Genomic DNA, 14,984 nt, shown 5'->3' on the forward strand with positions numbered 1-14,984 from the left:
AGTGCTTTTCAAGGTCTATGTTCCTGCTAATACTGGGTTACTTTATATTGTATCATAAAAATTGTCTGAGTGGCAGTTCAACAAGCCAGGACTTGATTCACAGACCTGCCATGTTACTGATGCAGCTGAGGTCAAGAACTACAAATAGAGCAGATAATTATAAGGGAAGTGCGTGCTGCTGAGCAAACACATCTGGCAGGGGAAGATTTTCTGCTCTGGAAAGGTAGAGAAACTGCATTTACAGAGCTACCCCAGCATCTTTTCTTGTACTGCTTAGAAAATGCATCCACCAAAAACCAAGGACTTGAAGGCTTACAAATACCAGAATATCAGCCTGGATTCATTACAGTTGCTCTTTTAGGGTTTGAGCACGGGGCTCTGCATAGACCTGAAAGACCAAATTTGCCAATGGCATAACACAATGCAGGCAGCCCTTAGCAGAGCTGTCCCCTTATTTCCCCAGAAAATGAGATATCAGGGACAACCCTTAGGGACTTACAGATCACATTCATTGCTAGAAGAAATGAAGAGAAATGCATTGCAGCAAACAGAGCATTGCAAAGCTTCCACCAGCAGAAAAAAAACAGGCTTCACTGTCTTGTTTTACACTCTCTAAAGCAGAGCATGGATACCTCCCGCCTGGAAGAATTCAGTTGTCCTGTCTGCTGGGAGAGAAATGCTTACTTTGACAAAGAAGCAAAATATCAAAAGCTTTTCGTTCAGCTTGCCTTAGCTATAAGTTTTGTGGGTTTTCCTGTTTCATTTCAAGATGCGGTCAATTTTTGTGTTCCACTTTCTTCTCAAAAGCTGGCAACAAACCACCTGTTTTGTATACACCTTTGTGTCTAAGGACGTGGTACAGTCTATTTATACTTGTGTGTGGACGTCAGGCAGTATTCAGATGCTTCAGAAGACATACAATCCGCATAATTCATCTTGTCAGTAGAGTAATGCCATGCCATTGACAAAACCCCTACATAAACACCCAGCTGGTAATATGATTATGCCCCGAGGAAAAAAAGATTGATAGTCTTGGTGATTTTACTGTGCTATAACAACAGAAGTCATCTTTGTCCACATATTTCTCTAATCCTTTCCTGAAACATTACTAAATACCATTGCCTGACAAAGGTGAGCTCTACAAGTTAATAACACGTCACACAAAGAGCAAGCTAAAACCTCAGTGTTAAGCTTGAAGTTGTACCCTTTTGCTCACTAATGATGCTGCAGATAGCAGAGATATTTTTAGGATGCCTGCAAACGTTGTTATAATCCACAACGAAAAGTTTAGCTATGATAGGAAGACACAGAATGTTACAGGAAAATAAAACCTAAAATATTTCCCAGTGCTATTAAAAACGTCCAAGGAGCCAATACAAAATCCTTACCTGACATAAAGCAAAAATTTAAACAAATATTCTTCAGCGTTGTAATTCCTGGAACAAAACTTATTAGCAAATTTAAATTAATTCCGCTCCAGGCGTTATGATACACTATCAGTTACTCCCTTAAGCCCCCCGGGAAATATTTCACTATTGCTGTCAGTCAACTGCTTGAATGCTTGGAGTTTACCAGCTGCATAACATATATTGATTTTTGATGAATGACATCTCTCTCTGGGCCATTATGGTTTTGTTTTCAAACCTTATTTAATTGTTCGCCTATTTTTCAGTGAAATAAATGCAAAGTGTTTATTCTCCAAAGGCTGTAAACAGAGATCTCAGGTCTAGTTTCTATGACAACCTCACTTGGTACAGCAAACCTAGATTATCTCTAATGACAGACATGAAGTTTAAATTGCACATTCTGCACAAACAGTGCACTGTTGACCTTTTATTGAAAAATGGAATACAGCGTGATTAGCATAATGTGCTATATGAAAGGGAAAATTGTGGAATAATGCAGATTGTACTCTAATCATAACTACAGCACTAATCTCTAGCAAACTGTTTGCCAGAACACGAAGCTTTAAAAATTAAGATTTTTCTCAGACACCATTTTCAAATCCTGCTAGATAGTAATGCTATCACATTAAATAGTTCTCACATAACACTTGCTGCTTCTGCTGTTTTTCTCCCATTGCAGTTTTTAACAGGGGAGTAAAAGTGGATAAGGTTATGTAGAAATATGGCAAAAAAATTCCAGCTATGAGAACTATTTTTAAACCTCCTGAAGGCATTTTTTTTCATGCTTACAAATTCGTTTGGAAGCAAGAGCCAAAAGACATAGTCCTTTCTGTCGGGTGCTGTCTTCCAAAACCTGCATGTATTCCTAGGAGGAAAATTTGCATGTATGCTAGTGAATAAAGCCCAGCTCATCTACAGAGGCAGAGGCTGCAGGAGACATTCTGCTTTGCAGGAGCAGAGAGAGAAAATATCTTGCCTTCATCTGCAGCAAGTTTCAGCAGGCTTTGATTTTGCCAGCTACGATTTGTTCCTGCTCACAGAAATGTCTGCAGCAGTTTACAAAGTGTTAATACTTTGGGGAGTTTAGTGCATGAATTGAGGTTCCCCTTGGAGTTGAAAGAGTCACATGCTGCTGTAAGGGGACAGCAGGCTGTTAAGTCTGTCCTTCCCTCTGCAGAATACTTGTAACTTTATTTCCTTTAAACTTTCATGAAACAATAGGAAATATTCCCACTTACCGAATGAGATTTCAGCTCACTTGTATTCAACATAATCAGTGAACAGTCTAGAGACAACTAAACAAACAAACCCATAATTAATATCAAAAAACAGTTCTAGATAGTAGAATTGATGGGTCAAGGAATGGGGAATGAGGCAGAATGACTTTCATTTCTGCAGTGCCCAAAAGTAACACTCAGTTACTCTTATTCTCCTTCCTACGTTTAAAAAAATTTTTAAAAGTAGCATTGGCTATTTTTCTAGCGAGTGACAAGCACGGAGGAAAAAGATAAAAGTAGCTCTTCATTGCATAGTAGGAAGTCTTGGATTGTCCAAGCCTGGTCAGGAACAATGAAGAATCCTAGGCACTCAGCTATTACCCCTCTTTCTTCCAGAGGATGATATTCAGCAACTAAATCTTATTAGCATCACATCAAAGTGGTGTCTCCATCCCTCCGTATTCAGCAAACAAGCTAAAAATGATTTTCAGGTGCTTGTCTACAGAACAATGCCAACCTATTCCCTCATTTCTCTCTCACTCTAATGGGTTTATGCCATTAATACTGTCAGCTGAGTTGTTTTTAACCAGCAGTTAAGGCAGCAGCAATAATAAAGCATTTTTTTAGTACAGGCAGACCCCAGTGTACTTGCATTCTAAGCAGCTATTCACCACCACAGCTATTCTCTGCATGTCAAGAGATCTCTGGTTTTCAGGGTTTTCCATTTGGCAGTATTATATTTTTCTTAATAAGCATTGTCTTCCACTACAGCAGCTGACAGGAAGGAATCAATTAATTTAAAAGGCATCCACTTGTTTTCACATGAAGTTATTACACTTGTAAATGTAATCCTGTCATTTGATATATAAGATAGCAAACTGTGTTTGGTAAGGCGGTGTGTCCCAGGCTTAGGTATTTCTAATCCCTGCAACACTGCCCAAACTCATCCACTGTGATTTTAAACTTCACCGCCTCATGCGATGGCAATGAGCATTTGTGGTGCTGCTCAAGTGGTGGGTTATGGGGCAAAGGCTATATTGACCATATCTGCACAGCTATGCAAATGTTACCACATATTTTATAAGTCTTTACAAAAAAAAAAAATCAAGGTAAATATTGACAACAAAAATGGCAGCAGAAGCCAACATGTCTGAACAGTAACTTTACAGGCAGTCTCCCTACCTACCAGTATGTGTAAACACAAATAAATGAGTGCTTTTCAAGACACTGTAAATTATAAACCTGTTTAAACATAGGCTCTCACCACTAGCCTCTCTGTCAGACTAATACATTCCCTGGACATGCACTTCCACAGGTCAGAACAATGTAATTACTTCCTTGTTCTTCTACTGCATTTCTTCAGTTTGCCTCATAATATTTTTAGTTAGGATACTGACTAATTTTGGTACCTCGAGTTAATTCTTATCCTCTGTTTCATGTTTCCTTCAGGCACAGTTTGCATAGCTCTAGTCACTTGTACAAATATTTAAAACCAGCAAGACAAACCAAGCATAACAAATCCAGAAATAAAGCAACTCCCACAGAAGCTAATGTTTACCCAAAACAGAGTATGAAATATTCCACACCTCTCTCCAGGCAGCCTCTTTTCTTTCTCTAAGGTAGGATCTGATGACACTGTGGATAATAAGGACCAAAGAGCCAAAGTCCTTGCCATTTCTGCATTCCCACCTTGGGCCCTCGGTCGTTCAACCTTTCCAACCTACTCTACACTATCCTGGAAGGACTGCAGCTCCTGTAGGCTGAATGCAGGTACAGACTTGGAGATGATGAAGGCACATATGTCAGTCCCACACTTGTCATACAGAAGAGTCTGGACTCCAGGCCAGACACAGACACTGTCAACCCCATCACAGGACTGACCTGTGAGCAGGAATCACCATCTCTATTGTCCCATGTCTTCAACAGAACCCTAACAAACTGAATGAAAAAGTTCAGTTGGGCAAGAAAAAATAATTGACAGACCTAATTAAGTAAATTATTCCCATCAAAGTAAAGCATGTTAAGAACACTGAAAATTTACGCTAGCTGATACAATCACCTTCCTGCAGTAAGTAAACATCTCCTACAAAAATCAGACAGCTGAAATACCATTTGTTTTGAAATGAACTTTTAGCCCCATAGCTCAGCCAAGCATCCACATATTTTTTGCTCTGAAACATAACCAGCTCCATGAGATGCCAGACAGCTAGGAGAGCACTCTAGACTGGAAGCAAAAAGATACTATTGTCTTGGGACTGCCACAGTCATTGCTCCTACCTATACACATCCCACCACTTTTGTAAGGCTGACAAAACAGTTACAGATAGCTCTTCCACTCAAAACTGCTTAGCAAAGCTGTGAATCAAAGCTGGAGTTGGAATAAGGCAAGTGGCAGAAATGAAACATAATATGCTCAGTTGCTGCTGTAAAGACCAGAACCAGGAGTCCCAAACAGATGCAAGACTCCAAACTACATTTACCTACAATTTATAGACACAGGTAGCTCATCCTGCAGGTGAAACTAGTTTGCCATTCACTTAGAAAGATTTCCAGTCCTCTCCCCTGCTCAGTAAGCAAGCTGAGAGATCACCAAAGGGCCACCAAGCCTTTAGCTCCCAGCCATGGGTACCTGAGACTCTCCTTTACAATCCTCATGAGCACAGAGAAGAGCTATGGCACTCAGATGGCACCTGGAGGTTTCTGGGACTCTGAAATAAAACATCCAGCAGTTCAAGTTCTGTAGTTAACGTACACTATTACTCTATATATGATTCAGTATGCTGTGCTGTCTACCTATATGCAACATTAATTTGTTCTTTGATCCAAGTGCAAGCTAGATTAAGTAAAAATCAGGTTGATGTTTACAGCCATATATTTTAAAAGTGACTTTTAAATTTAAAGAAAGAGGCATCCATAAAAAGGTCTTCTACCCTTCACAAGAGCTTCTCCTTCCACCATTTGTTGGCACCCTTTCAAATACTCTTTGTAATGACTAAGGACTTTTCAGGACCTTCAACATCTATCATTGCACCCTCTGGGAGTAACATATTGGATCAAGAGATGTTGGGAAACTATTGTCTCATCCATGGAGGAGATTCTTAACCAGATCAAGAGAAGCATGAGGGTAAGGTTTCTCAAAAAAAAATTCTTCAAAGTCTTCATCTGCTCTAGCCCCTTTCTTGTTTTCCAGTAGGGTAATGAGTTGACATGACACCATAAATGAGTGAATATGAGCAGACAGACCAGTCCCAAAATGGGTGATGACTTGCAGTTAGGGTGGCTTCTAGATTTGCTGGATTCCTGCTATATTGCTGTAGCAGAATTTGAGAATTATATTATTAATCAGAGGCTGTGAAAAACAAGATGAGAGTCAAACTGCCCGGCATGATAGGAATGTTAGGCAAAGGTGTCTGTAAACTTCTGCTGACCCCTTACACCAACCAGGTCGAGAGCTCTTTCATTAATGCTAATGCTTTTCATATTAGTGCTTCACATAAAGAAATCCTGCTGACTGCTAGGGTCAAAGAGTTCACAAGATGCATTGGCCACATCAGCAATACACTGATGATTGTTTCTGACATGACCCCACAGCTAATGAAGGGCCATTTGTGAGGGAATTGCTTTTCACGCAGAAAGAGGCTTGTGATGAAGGTATAAAACACGGCTGGAGTAGGACAGGCTGCTTCTTTCATGATGCGGTAATGAAAAAGACCACCATCCCACTGAGACGCGGTGTATCTGTGCAAGTAACGCATGTCCCTGGGTTTCTTCTTCCCATTCCTGTCACTAAATTTTCCCATATGCAAGATGCTGCTTCTGTCCCTCATTGCTAAATGACCAATACCCCTCTATTCATGACCCCCAGGTCAAGTACTTCACCTGTAAAATTAGACATTTTGAAGCCCACGTCAATATTACAGCTCAGCATTTCTCAGCCTACTACCTCTCCCACATGCATCTCTTTTGGGGCCCCTGGTGAACAAGGCCTTATAAAGGATAAAAGGCTCAAATGCACTGCAGTACAGGGATGGCAGCAGCAGCAGACAGCACAAAGGGCTAACCAAGTAGTCCCATTCCAATCTGTTGTATCTCCACTCACGTAACTGAAGCTTTTCCTTTCTAGCCTGTAGTTTGAGTCACAGTGCAGAAAGGACCCCAAGAGCAGGGATTGCAGAGTGGCAAAACAAGAAAGCCCCTTAGCAATAGGGTGGCTTTGTTCAGTAAGAAGCTGTCTACAATCTGTTCTATAGCCTTCTGCTAGGAGATCCATAGCCACAAATTAGCCAATGAGTTATCCTTGCTCTGTAATCCTGTGTTAGGCAACATTTCCACCTCTTTTGGTAGAGATCTGTTCTTTTGCTTGCCCAAGCATGAATCTATCACAGAATCATAGGAGAGAGGTCTGGAGGGGGTCTTAGGAGGTCATCCAGAAAGGGCCATGAACTCTGGCACTTCTGACAGATATGTCTCTCACCTATTCTAAAAACACTATATGGAGACCCCCAAGAAACTGGGCCTGAGAAGCCACTCTTCTTGTCATTGTAAAGAAAGACAGTCTCTATTACTGTGTCTTCCCAGGATCTCAGGAACATCCTTCATTTTATGTAAAATATGCTCTTCAGTGATAGCCTGGAGGCTCTCTTCTCTAACAGATAACACCTTATCTGTTTACAAAAGACCTTCACAGACTCACATGTTTAATTTGTTAGTGAATAATGGTTTCATTACCTAATAGGAGGGGCTACATGTATTACGTGGGACTGCAGAATTATGGGGGTTTTAATCATTTTCACCCTGAGGAGAACAAGTTACCAATAATAGCGTATGAGTATATAGGTATCACAAGATTTTGAGGAGGAAGGGACTGCATGCAAATCTACAGAATCAACTGAGTAGAAAATCTACAGAGATCATAAGCAAGGAACAGTCATGCTGAGAACATTTCCCTTCATCACCTTGAAAAGGACCTGCTGGGAGAAAAGAATTCCATATTATGAAAAATGTCAAGATGTCAGATATTCCTTTTCATCCCTCAGAGTGGGACAAGACAGTGTCTTTCTCAGCAAGCCTTTTCTGTAGGATCTGTTGTTCTTTGCATAAATATGGTATGAGAGCAAGTAAGGAACAGCAGTAACACAGACTCAGGTTTCCCACCCTGCCAGTGACCTGCACCATGGGTTCCTCTGCTGGAGCTGTTTGTCTCTACGGTCCAGGAGGAACATGCAACAAAAAAGCTCTTTCTTAAAAAAACACTTTTCCAGAGAAGCCATTGCTCTCCAGCACAAATACATTTAGTCAACATTCCAAGCCTCCTCTTTAGCTTCCCACTCAGGTAGGGCAATGAGGCAATGGTTCACAGCTGTTATTGCTGCTGTTAGGGCTGCAATGGAGAACAGAACTCCAAAAGTCATCAGAGGACACAAGCAAAGAATTTGAGGTCAACCTTCAACCATAGCACTTTTCCTTGGTATCTCTCATGGGGTTGTTTTTTCCCCACAGAAAAAGTGGCAAAACTTCATTCTGTAAATGGCTGCAGTTCAGACCACAGCCACCAGCATGGATGGTGTAAATCAGGAGGACATGTACCATACCTCTTAAGACAAAGCAGTTACAGCTGGCAAAGTGCAAAAGTTTTTAATAAGAGCTGGGCTGCTGCCTTAATCTAAGGCTGGCACATTAAAAACAAGAGTCCATGTGTCCAAAAGCTTATCTGTTTCATTCAGCTGTATCAGCTGGTCTAATAAGAGATATCTCTCCTTACAGCTCTCACCATGGAAATGGGAGTCATTTATCAAGAAGGACTTTTCCCTGAACTACCTTGACCTTTTCTGTTGATACTGTTTTTTCACTGTGATTTTTACACATTTAGGGGATAGTCACACAGACTAACTTTAAATTCATTATGAACTTACATGCCCTATATAATAATGGGACCCCAAAAGCAGTTGCAGAAAGCTGTTAGAGTCCTCCAGTTAGATGCTACTGCTATATGCTACTGTATCCCAAGTACTTACCTCCAGCATATATTTCTACATGTAGACTTAACTATGGAGCTAAGTGGATTTATATTGATTCCAATGTTGTTACAACACATGCCAATATGTATACTTGAAGCATAGTCATTAAACTTCAAATTATATATAAGGGTGCTAATAGCACCATTTGATGTGGTAATTATTGATATTGGCTTTTTGTAGAAAGAGCACTCAAACTACCAGCTAATTTCACACGGAAGACAGCTGTCACATGGTAATGACATTAAAAGTCACTAAGATGATCTGCATTCAAAGCCATGCCATAGAGGTGAAAGGCCCTGTAGCCAATTATTACTCCTCCGAGCCAGACAGTCCCCAAACACAAGCAGCATATGCAGATCCATCCCTCCTTGTCTTTAATTAGATCCTGCCTACCCTCTGTAGCAACAGCAGTATAAGTGAGAAGGGCACATGTAAGGCAGTGGGGAAATAATCACAAAGAGATCCTGACGTGCACTGCCTGGCATGTCCTGCTAACACCTGCATGCTGTACACGGGAAGGAAAACCAGCAGCAGGAGACAATTTTTACAGTGTTCATGCTGCAAAACATAGGACTTTTGTGGAGCTAATAAGCATCTGTGCAGAATCTCCCAAGTCTCTTTGTCCACTGCATAACCGTGTCACTGACAGATTAATGGTGACTGTGCTCCCTGGTAGCTGGGGGTACACAAGGAATACAGGTTTGCACCCACTGCTTATGAGGAAATAACTTTAAAATTGTCATTGGCACAATCGGGTACTACTTGAGTGAATCTAGTGAATCTACCCAATTTGCAGTGATTGTGAAATTCGGCAAAAGCTAATGAAAAGGTCCAAAGAAAGGTACTAGAGCAGCCAAACTGCCTTAGTAGAGATTTTCAAGCCAAAAACTCACCTGGCTGTTGCTGCAGGTTCTGACACGGAGGACTCCCATACCCATATCTATGCTTACTCTGTGCAAGGTCTCCCTTGCTCTGACTCCAGCCTTGCTGGTAGAGCTGGTACGAAGTCCGGTTCTGCTTCTCTTTCCAGAAGGAAGAGGCCCCACTGCCAAAGGTCCCCGCCCTTGATCGCTTTCCCACTTCTCCCAGAAGCTTAAGTTGATCTTCTCTGCAACACCAGCCACTCTGCAGCAGCAGACACACTTCTTGTGAATGGGGTGGAGCGAAAGAGGTCTTCCATTGCTTTAGCCTGAAAAAGTGACATGATCCATATGAGTATGCATGAGTGGTATGATCCATACCATTCAAATAATAGTGGTCTACAGGTGTTTCCCACACTGCTCCAAGGTACCTCCCTTAGAATTGCTCCCACTCTTCCTGCACGTGACTTTGCTTTGTCAGTGAGTCCCTCTGTCTTTCCCCCAGCTCTTCTCCCTGCTGTAGCCAGTTTCACCCTAGGAACCCGCTCTACCACTGGAGGTGAGAAGAACTATCCTGCCATAGTTTTAATCCCTCTGTCAGGTGAACCCCCACCATACCAGCTGCTGCCTATTCACCAGCCTACCTATTTGGCAGAACCAGGTTTCTAATGCTGAATTGTTACAACCTGCTAAAGAGTGTGGCCAAGCAATGGTCAAAGTCTTGACAGGCCACTAAGCCAGTGCAGACGTGGCAGCAGCATGCACATACGTTAGTCCATTGAGCATCTACTTCCCAGTCTTATAAAGCACATCTAGAAAGGAGACAACCCCCTGGGATCAGCAGACAAGAAGCACAAGATCAAACCAACACACTGAGTCATGCACAGAGTCATTCTCATAGAAATCTCCCTCCTTCTCTACAGTACACTGACTTCAACACTTACTCAGTAACAGATTAAATAAATACTTCACTTCTGAATTTTAAGGGCTGCAAATTAAAACATCAAAAAGGAAAGGAATTGTAGCATAAATAATCATAGCTGCATCCACAAACTGCAATTAATCACTTTTTTTTTTACACTACAAAAGCCTATGGATGTTTTTCTGTTTCCACTGATCTGCATGAAACTTAATATGGATTTTAAAAAAAAAAAATCACTGCCTAAGAGTTTCCAAAATGATACTATGAATTTCACTGTCAGTGAGTCAAGAATGACCAATACATAAAGAATCTGCAGTAGGAGAAGACTTCTGCATTTTCCCTCAGGAAAAAATGGAGGAGATCTCGGAGCACGGAGAAACTAATGGAGTGCACAGAGCAGGGAGGGAGGGTCTGACACCGTGCCCTCAGAGCTATGGCTCAGACTAATGAATTATCTCTGCTTGGTTAAATCTCTGGCATTACTAATCAGACAAGAAGCATAAAACGGAAAGTTCATTAGCAAGATCATAAAAGAGTCACACTGACAAAGATCATTCGACTTGGCGATAGGAAGGTCAGTTACAGGAATCGGGAAATCGTTTTGTTTGAGGAAAACAGGTTAGACCAAAAGTAACTCAGAGTCCAGAAAAGACCTGCACTGGAGCTGTGTGCAGCGTTCTGCTTTATTTTTGGAACGTGAACAGGGAAACATTTCCTTTGACAGTGGATAAACTAGACTTTCTTTAATCAGCATCACCCTGGCTCAGGGTAAGCTGGACAATATCAGCTTTCCCCCACAGCTGATTCATTTACCTCCACCCAGACCTAGACAGCCCACAGCTCCTCTGTAGGAAACGCTTTCAGCACAAGTCACAAGATGGTCTCAGAAGCAGAATTTGCTAATTGTGTCAAATTACGTGTGAAGGGTTTACAATATGGATCACTGCCCACTTGGGATTTAAAGGAGATCACTAAAGTAATTTCAAGACTTCAAGATAATTCAGAAACCCCATTCCCAGAGGTTACTAAATGCTCTGTCCCCTTATTACTACTATAACCACGCTACACTGGGGGTTGGATTTTTTCTTCAGGGGTGGAGGGAGAGGAGGGGAAGTGGTGGTGGGTTTTTTATTAGAATAATTAGTAGGAAAAAAAGCACAATGTGTATATTCTCCATATTTAGCCTGGTTTCCTAAAGAAATAAGGAATAATTAGGCTTTATATGCATCCTTTTCACTTTTGAGGTCACTAGCCTATTTCAACCACGTTTGGGAGAGAAAGCAATGGCAAAGGGATTCCTACACATCTCAGGAACACGAATTAGGCAGCTAGAAAGGAGGCAAGAAATTATTGTTGCCTCTCTTGAAAACAATACAACCTCAGCTCGCTCATGAATGGACACCGGAGAGCTCTGTTAGGAAGGCTGCAAAACCAGGAAAAATTCCATCTGCACCTTTTTAAGCCTTGAATAACCCCCACAAAAGACACAGACCTGCAGGAAATTCAGTTGCAGTCCTGGTACATGCAAACAACTTATTTTAATCCGACGCCTCTACCTGGAGATGCTCCATCAGCTGAAGCAGCCAACTTCCAGCAAGCATTTTGCTTTCCAAAGCAAATGTGCCAGCCAAAATGGACTGAGGCATAGACGAATTAAGACGTTTGTGTTCGTTTGTTTCTGTACAAGCCAGCAATCAAGAAAAAGCCACTAGTCAAGGTTTTCCTGCCTCATCTTTCCTGCCTCAGCCCCGAGACTTTGCTGCTGCTTGGTGGGAGCAGGCAAGCTGCATCCTCGCCAAGGGCACTGCTGCATCCCGGCAGCCCCGAGCACTGATCGCCAGCACAACAGGAGCTCCTGCACCCCAAAAAACTGTCAACGGGAAACAGAAGAGTCTCACCAGAAAAAAAAAAAGGTATTTTCTCGTGTTCAGCAATGAAGCCAGCAAGAGAACACTTCAAATATGCAAGCACACAACTCCCACTGTAGCCAGGCTAAGGTAAGACACCAAGCACCTTGCCAGATGCCACTCTCCCTATACGACCGAACTGTGTCAAGTTCCTCTTATTTTTTTCCCCTCAGAAAACCAGCACCCTCCCTACCCTACGAGCAGTTGTCATGATGCATATAAGGAAGAAAGTCTTAAATAAATGTGACTGGTTTCTAAGCACCCTGCTCCATGCAGGATTAACCTGTACGAGATACATTTTGGAGAATGGTCCTTTATGTTTATCCACGTCCAATCTAAATTGCAGTGGGGAAAAGTATCCTGACCACAAAAGAGCTAGACAGTTTTACAGCTAGGACACATAACACAATAACCATTTAGCCAGATTAAAGCATACTGAGAGCTGCATCAAATATTGTTTAGAGCACATAAAAACTGCTTTAATATTTAAATGTATCCCATGGCTGGGCTCTTTAGATTTGCTAGATTCACTGGGGCTGCACAGCTATTAGCTTCTACATTTCATCTTCAATTCCTCTTCACAGTAGGAGAAACATAAAAATGAGGGTCACTGCTTGGTCATTTCATTACCCCTGGCAGAGAAATGTGCTTTGCACAAATGAGGAAATATTTTAGATGTAGATTGTTGTAATGCTGGTGTGACAAAATAAAACCAGAGTTAAAAAATAATAACGATATTATAATGGTTATTTTGTAGAATAACATTAAAATAATATGCAATGTAGCAACGGTCCCCTTATCAAAGGGCCTGGTGTATTTCATTGTCATCATTTAAAAGGTCCATTAGCAAGAGCCCTGGAAATGTATGGCTCAAGGTCACAACCAAACTAAATGAGACTGAGCAGTAATTCAAAAACATTAAACTGTTTATGGTTAGAAGTCCAATAAATAAATCCTCAATACACATACACACACAAATCTTAGCAGCAAACTCGTCTATGAGTCTCCTTTTATTTCTCTGAAAACAGAAACTCAGTGAAAGAAATTGATAATCTGCTTAAACCCAGAAATGGATTAGACGACATGTCACTCTGGGAGATGTGTGACTTCCTGCCTTACAAACATGGATTAGACTGCACAAACAGTCTGGCAATGGGCACCCTTGTGAGCCAAACACAAACTGTGCTCGCCCAAGTCCAGCGGCCCTGACAGACGAAGAGATGGGCAAGACCTGGGCAGGAAAGATGGGCTGGTGCAGGCATGGAGCCCTCCACTGCCACATTGCCTGGGGACAGCTCATGTTGGGCAGGGGAGAAGATCACTACCAGTCTTGAGGAGGAGATTAGCTGCAGAAGAAACAGGAACACAATGCTATTTATTAATCACGACCTGTGAGGAGAAAACCCATCATCTTACTAACCCTTAGCTCTATTTGCACTATCTAAAGCATGACATTTAACCCATATTTTAAGTATCTGAATAAAAGGGACTTGATTTTCAGTCGTACTCTTCTCCTCCCCCAAAAACATAAGTGGGAGGTATGTGTCTCTGCTTTACCAACTTTAAATGAAGATGAGAATATGTTACTACTTTGCACTGACAACATCCAAGAGAATCACTTCTGGCATTGAATGAGAAATTTTGTTGAAATGAGAAACCTAGCATTACTTACTGCAAGGCTGATCCTCTGCAGCTCTCTGCTCTGGCCCCGAGCTCTGCCTTAGACCCTCACACTGGACGTTTCACTGGTCTTGGAGGCTCAGGACCTATGTCTTATGATGACCATACCAGGAATTTCTGTGTATAAGAATCACTGAAGTTGGGCATATTCAGCACAACAAAAGTCACAAAAGTGTGGGAAAAGTCATTTAGGTGGCTTTGATGAGAAATATTTTGGTATATTTAGACACATATACCAAAAGGCTCTCCTATGAGCAACAAGCTCCGGAATAGCCTCCAACACAGAGTATTAGGACCTAAAGACCCAAGCCCAGCTGAATATTAACAAACATAGGAAATCTCTTCCAGTCTTACTGTTTCTGCCTGAAAACCATTCTCCTAAACCTCCCAGTTTAATATCTCTCACTTTCATAAGCCTTATAAAAATGCCAGAAATGGAAAGGAGATTCATGTAAACACAAATGCAATCAATCACAGAAACTGATTCTTGGGGAAAAAAAATGCATAAAGTATACTCCACTGCCACTTGTAAATGGAATTCAGCTTCCAGGTAACTTACATGTCTTGCTGACAGCATGTTTTATTGATGTCACAGCGATCTTGTATTTCATTTCCTAGCTGAGTGTGGATGCAAGAGAAAGGGCCTTTGCAAGCGATTGTGCTAACGCTTTGCATCCTGCTGTGCTCAACAGCCATTTGAAGGCTGTGAGTGCCTGGAGAGCAGTGGCACACCTCTCTGGAAGTTTAATCCATGACAGGAGCTGAATGCACATCCAACAAATTATAAGTTACATATGAGGAAAAACATTATTCTGTTAGCAGTTAAGGCACAGCCCTGCAATAAGTAAATTGCAAAGCAATACAGCTTTGTCTAATGACTATCAGTTGGCCAGAAAGAGCTCAGGGGTATGTAACACAGGCAGAAATAAAACCCCATACATCTTGATTTAGATACATTGAAAGCATTTCCTCTAA

The 14,984-nt window shown here is 41.6% G+C and overlaps 1 long non-coding RNA gene across 1 annotated transcript in view; it reads right to left on the reverse strand.

Annotated features, from left to right (window-relative positions):
- The window catches only part of LOC138687797 (uncharacterized), an 84,822-nt gene extending 74,516 nt beyond the window's left edge, over positions 1–10,306 (reverse strand). The window contains exons 1-2 of the long non-coding RNA XR_011326928.1: positions 10,187–10,306; positions 9,534–9,829 (exon numbers count right to left, since the gene is read on the reverse strand). This is a non-coding gene — a long non-coding RNA (uncharacterized lncRNA). The remainder of the gene's footprint in view (positions 1–9,533; positions 9,830–10,186) is intronic.
- Between the last annotated feature and the right edge of the window lie 4,678 nt (positions 10,307–14,984).

Source organism: Haliaeetus albicilla, chromosome 11 (genome assembly GCF_947461875.1).
Source record: "Haliaeetus albicilla chromosome 11, bHalAlb1.1, whole genome shotgun sequence".
NCBI lineage: Eukaryota > Metazoa > Chordata > Aves > Accipitriformes > Accipitridae > Haliaeetus > Haliaeetus albicilla.